The 5,746-nt window shown below is 35.4% G+C and overlaps 1 long non-coding RNA gene across 1 annotated transcript; it reads left to right on the forward strand.

The window, feature by feature from the left end:
* The first annotated feature begins 575 nt into the window (after positions 1-575).
* Positions 576-1,120, forward strand: LOC132267697 (uncharacterized). Its single transcript, XR_009469056.1, has 2 exons — positions 576-706; positions 900-1,120. It is a non-coding gene; the product is annotated as an uncharacterized LOC132267697 (long non-coding RNA).
* The last annotated feature ends 4,626 nt before the right edge of the window (positions 1,121-5,746 follow it).

Here is a 5,746-nt window from a genome sequence, read left to right on the forward strand (position 1 = left end):
ATATTTTGGTTTGATAATGGGAAAAAGGTGAGCAGTAGCCGAGATTTTGAAGGGGGAAAAAAAAAAAAAGGATTTGGTATTGTGACAGTGGGCGTGTCCCACTTAAGAGGATTAATGGGTTAAATTATATATATATATATATATATATATATATATATATATATAGCAATTGATGGAGGAGATTGGAGCATCAGCCGAAATAGAGGGAAAAAAATGGGTGAGATGAATGAAATTTGTAATGGTGATGATGGCTTGGTACAGGTCCCACTAATGTGACTTTTGCCATATTCTCATTTGATGTGTTTTGTTTTTTTTTCTTTTCTGCACATGGGTTGTTATGATCAGATGGAGGGAAGGTGATACGAAAGGAAAAGATGAAGATTAGGTTAAGTAAGAAAATTGGTGTGATGGCAGGTCCAACTTGGATGCTTTTTAGCAAACTTTTTGACTTTGAAATTCATATGGCTGGGCATTGTTGTTTATTGAGAGACATTGTATCTAGATATTTGATATTTGATATTTTTTGGCTGATTAGAGTGTTAGTGGACTTGGCTTATATATTGGGTGCTTGTTCTTGGTAAGTATAACAAGGCAGAAGAAATAAATTGAGAAAAGAAAATTAGAGTGCACAGACAGAGGGATACAAGATTTCAGCGAGGGCGGAGAGTTTGGATGTTGGTGCTCAGATGAATTTTTATTTTACAGAGTAGGGATCATCATACCTTGAGTGGCTTGGATGATTTTATTTCAAATATTTTGTTGATTGTTATTTTGCTAAAATTGCATATATGTATTTTGTTTAAAAGCATATATATATATATATTTTTGTGAAGAAAATTTATCATGAAACTCTTTGAAATCCTTGTTATGGTTTTTCCTACTGTCTCACCTCCCTACAGTTTCAGGTACCGAGGATGAACTTGGATTCATAGTAGCGGGCTTAAGTGGAAGTAGAAGAGTTGGTGCTGAGGATTAAATTATTTATTTTAGAGATGTTGTATTAATTATTTGAGGAAATTGATTCTGTATCAATAAAATGATATTTTATTTATTTGGAGATCCTGGGAGTGTAAATTGAAGTATTTTGATTTGAATAAATCGAGGATTTTATTTAGAAAAATTCGGGGCGTGACAACGAAGATGATGAAGATGAACATCAATACTATAGTCTCCATCTCCAAGCAAAACCCAAGATCTTCAATGATTGAAATAGGGTTTTTAGAGAGTGAAAGTCTTCAAAGCTTGGCCTCTCATCAACTCCAATCCACATCGTCATCCAAATGAGGCTTAATCCTCCATATATGCTCGATTTTTGGCTCTAAGATGGTCAGAACTCAGCCCAAGGATCTTACATTTTGTGCATAGCTGGAGTTGGGTCGAATAGAACTTTAGATATGACTTAATAAAGAACTGTCGTTATTTATGATCCTATTTTTTCCACGACCGATCCTATTTTTCCCACTATCGATCCTATTTTTACCACAACCGATCCTATTTTTAAGATCGATCATACTTTATTAACGATCGATCCTATTTTCACGATTGTTTTTACAATCGATCCTAATTCTGCTTTTGGATTTTTGGTGTTTTCTTTCTTCGTTGCAGTTTGATTGACTCCAAAAAGACTTTAATGTACTGGATTTAGCATGTTTAAGCCTTACTAACCTGAAATTGACAATAAAACAAATTATGACTAAAACAGGAAAATAAAGATAGATAAAGGTTCTATTATACCCAAGCTTAGGGACTGAAATGTGCATATCTTAACACTTAACAAAGTTTAGAATCAAACCCGAGCTCAAACCCAAAACTCAAAAATGGGAAAAACGAAAATCTAATTAGATGAAAAGCAAGGCCGTACCAAGGCCATCACGAAACCGTCCTACGGCAAAGGCCAAATCAAAGTGGAAGAAGATCAAATGGAGGAGAGAAGGACAACATCTAAAAAGAAAGAAAAAATCTGCAAAGAGGGAGAGAAATCTGATTTCTCTCTTTCTCCTCTCTCTTTTATACTTTCCAAAAATATTGCCCGAGTGGGCCTTACGGGATCCTAAAAAGTGAAAGTCATCGAAACGAGCTTAAATGGAATAAAACCGTAAATGTAAAAGCACCGATATAAAAAATAATGAATAACAAAAGAAATGACTTCGAAAAATAAGTCCCGAGTAGAAAAAACCGTCCCGGATCCACACGGTAATTCCTGGGGTCAAAAACCCTAAAACAGGGGAAAAGGTCCAAAATGTATTTCTTAGATCCCATGGCTCGACGAAATGCTAAAAGGAATCCCGTACAAGTATCTTGCCCAAAAATAACACACTTTGCCATAACTCTCTTTAATTGCACAAAGGTCCCCCCACTAAAAATATCTTAAAACCTAATCGCACTATTTCCCCAGAATAAAAATATCTCCAAAAGATAAGCGTACTAAAATCCAAAAAAAAAAATCTCCAAAATATGATTGCACTAAAATCCCAAAATAAAAATATCTCCAAAAGATATTTGCACAAAGACCCCCAAAATTGGAAATGTCAACCAAAAGAAATCGCAACAATACCCCTAAGCACCAAAAGGTAAAGTATAAACAAATACAACACAAATCATAAGTCTAAAATAAAAGAAGTGTTGGGAACTATTCCCAAGCACTTGACTTGATCCGATCTGACTAGATCCATTCCCAAAAATAATAAACGGAAAAAGAAAATACTGAAAAATGAAAAAGGGATAGTCTTCACAACCTACACACCTTAAAGGGATTTCATCCCCAAAATCAAGGCACGTCCCAAGGAGAACCAAACTAAGGTGTTGACACAACTAACATCAAAGGGAAGCATCACCAAAAAGGGATCAAAACACTCCTTAAGGATAATCACTAAAAGAACTCTAAGAACCAACACATCGAATCAAAACACCTAGCTAATGATAACATGGTAGCATGACTAGTGACTAAAACTCATCCACAACGTACTCAAATGCATGGTAGCATTGACAGTGATTGGTACTCGCCCACACATATTAGTCAGTAAGGTAGCATTGCAGACAACTAGCACCTGCCTACGGCATATAACTTGGTACGATAGCATTGACAATAAATAGCACTAGTTCATGACATACCCCCACCTAATCTAACAATGAAATCTCTCGATACAAATGACATCAATGTCGTAAATAATCATTACCAAAAGCATTGCGATAACCAGGTATTCTGTGAGAGTTAGGATATTGTCCAAATACATTCGGCCGGACCATCTTGGCCAATCCCAAAAATTTAACAACAATGTCATAGGCATTGTCACGCTTAAGGCCTCAATCCTTAATACAAAGAAAACTAACAACTCATAATTCACAAAACCTTTAAATCAAGTCATTTTAATCAAATCAAGGACTCTTCGAAACACCACTATCAAATGACTCCCAATCATAAATTCAAATCCCGACAAGTCTATGCTCTCAAGCCTTAATGGATCGACTCCACAAAATTACAGAACTTTAAAGTCTCCCAAGTCACAACGATCCTCACCACAAGACATTAATATTATATCTCGAATTTATCCTTTAAACAAAATCTCCCCACAAAAGAAACAAAATGAGACATCATCATCACAAAATGGTCAACTATCCCCAATACAACCAACCCCTAGCAAATCCAAAAAAAAATACAAACGTCAAACAAGTCTCCCAAATAGCTAAAAGCCTAATCTCTAAGAAAGTCATCAATGGTTACAATATAAGACTCCATCACAAAAGAATCACACCTAAAATCATACTATCCTCAATTGTGTGTACCGCAAGGCTACACAAGAAAAGCCACAATGCTGGATCAAAATCCATATCATGGACAACCAAATCCTCAAAAATACAAGTCTACCACGTAATTCACACATCACAATCCCAATAACCAAGGTCACAAAACCCCATGTATCAGTGCATGAATGACAATATGGTATGAACAACATGAAAGTATAGTTATTTTCGAGTCACATGCTCGCAAGCAACAACCCATGCAATATAGTTATTTTTGAGTAACATTCCCACAAGTAACAATAACCCATGTAATATAGTTATTTCTGAGTCACATACTTGCTGGTAACAACCATGTAATAATTTCATGAACCTATGTCATGATGAAACCCATCAATGAAACACTGAAACAAAATACCAATAGGGGACCAAGTCCCTCCTCATAAGACAATCATATATATATTTGTGATGGCCCAAGTTTTCAAAACTCGGTGCATCAACGAGTAACCCAAAACTGACCTAAAACTGACCCTTTAACGTATCCCAAATGCAGAAACAAAAGTGTTTAAAATGGATAAAGTGAACCACAAAGGGTAAAATGGTCTTTTAAAATAAAACCAGATGCAACCATGTATACCAATGGATAGGCAACAAAAAATTAATAAAGTTAGACTTAAGAATCATCTGATTTGGTGTCCGGATGAAGAAGATATGAAACCTCAAAGTTTTACAAAAAACTTAACAAAAGACTGTGGCCAGTGCGATCGATCGTAAAATTTGGCAGTCGATTGCCAAATCCATGAATGATGGCCAGTGTACAATTTTAAAATTTTAAAAGGGAATGTGCCTAGTGCGATCGATCGCCGAATCCGGCGATCGATCACCGAATCTACGAAGGATGAAAAAGGTGCTCTATGATCCATTGTGACAATCTGCGATCGATTACAGATGTCAGGATCGATTGCCATTGGCCTAGTTGTGATCGTGTAATTTTTGGAAATAACAGTTTTCCAAAGCAAAATCGATTTCATTTGTAAAAACTTTGTGAAACAACCCTCCCTTAAATTGAGTCTCTAATCAACCATAAACAAAAATCAAAATAAAATTCAACATGGAATTCCCAAAATGCACTCAAGAAATGCAATGTCGTAGAAGTTAAAACATAATGAAATCTGTCATACATTCCATTCAACCAAAAGAGATTGGCCCTTGGCCTCATTATATAAATGTTGAAGTATAATCAAAATATGCCATCCAAGCTTACATTACATACCTAAAAAGAAACAAGCCATGCTCCTAACAAGTTATACTTTATAACAACAAAAGAAGGCAAAAACATGACTTGCATGATAATTATACACAAAAGATATCCAAAAGTAACCAAGTCAAGCTAAGGATGTTGTGCATCCTAGAGTAAAGTCTCCTTACCTAAAAAAAACCCAAACAACTAAGGTGAGTAACTTGCATTACTCGTAGGAAGAAACACATACATATACCCTTTAGTTTCAATGGTTCTTTGCAACGTAATATAAACGGTTACATTTGGTATATGCCACCCAATGTCTATGTTCTAAGTGGTACTAAGGGATCATCCTAAGTTACCTTAGAATATTTTAAACATAAACCACAATAAGTGAAGCAATTAAACAACATTGGAATAGCTAACACAAAATAATAAGTTATAACGACTTAATTTAGATAACATTGGAATAACTAATACAAAATGGCAAGTTACAATGATTTGATGTTATCAACTTGAAAAGAAATGTGAAATCAAACAATGTGGATGTACTTGGACATCAAGCCGGATCAAATCCAAATGCATAATAGTTATTTTGGGTTAGTAGCCCGCTGGGAACTACCCTAGTGCGCACGTGTGGGGAGAACTCATATCTCCCACATTAGAGCCGTACTCTAACCATAGTCAAGACAACGATGTCCCAAGTTTCCAAAATCAGCAAATTATAAGCAACATATACTAAGTATACAATGCACTTAACCACTTAAC

The sequence above is a fragment of the Cornus florida genome, unplaced genomic scaffold (assembly GCF_030987335.1).
Source record: "Cornus florida cultivar Cherokee Brave unplaced genomic scaffold, ASM3098733v1 CherokeeBrave_3.0.0_Hap2_Chr07, whole genome shotgun sequence".
Classification (NCBI taxonomy): Eukaryota; Viridiplantae; Streptophyta; class Magnoliopsida; order Cornales; family Cornaceae; genus Cornus; species Cornus florida.